This window comes from Octopus bimaculoides, chromosome 13, assembly GCF_001194135.2.
Source record: "Octopus bimaculoides isolate UCB-OBI-ISO-001 chromosome 13, ASM119413v2, whole genome shotgun sequence".
Lineage (NCBI taxonomy): Eukaryota > Metazoa > Mollusca > Cephalopoda > Octopoda > Octopodidae > Octopus > Octopus bimaculoides.
This window is the reverse complement of record NC_068993.1, coordinates 28,989,506-28,990,321: the sequence shown is the minus strand read 5'-3', so window position 1 is coordinate 28,990,321 and position 816 is coordinate 28,989,506.

Sequence of the window (816 nt, the reverse complement as noted above, 5' to 3'; positions counted from 1 at the left end):
AATTAGGTCGCTCTATCACTAAAGAGCCTCTAGAGTTTTTGAGAAAATCAATTTCCTGTATATCAGCAGTCTTTATGACTCCCATGCATCTTCCACATACAAACACTATTTTCGCCGATAACCTTCCTATTATTCTGCAGCAGGTTTGTGTTTCTATAGCTTGCACTGGATACATTGTATGGAATTTTTGGCCCACACCTTTCCTACATATCAAGCAAGGTCATTTACTTGATGGCGGTATAGTCCTGTCTGCTAAGGCCCATCAATTCCAGGTTTCGCTTCCACACCTGGAATTTCTTTTCTAGTTCTGCTATAAGAGCAAGATCATTAGTTCTCCGGGGATGTCAGTCTTGAATTCCTCTGTTTTGGCCTGGAGGACAATGGTGAATATGAGGGGCTCAGAACTGAACCCTGATGAACACCTACCTGTATACTAAATTCATCACTGTACTCATGGTTAACTCTCACCTTACTGCCAAGTCCTCTGTATATGACCTGTACAGCTTTCACAAGTCACTTGTCTATCCCTAGCTTCCTCAAAGCTATATCAGTATATAAATTGAGTTAAGCTGGCTTATCAACAGTTAAATATTGAATGCCCATAAAATGTTCTGATGAATCATGCAGCACATTATGCTACTATACAACTAAATGTGCACATCTAGATGTAGACTTATGTGTGTGTGAGGTACTTTAACATGTAACTGAATATAGATTATGAAACAGCAGTGAACATATGGATTAAATATTTTTTACCTCTCACCTCTTCCAAACATCATTAATTGCATATAACATTTTATCAAACTCCTATATATA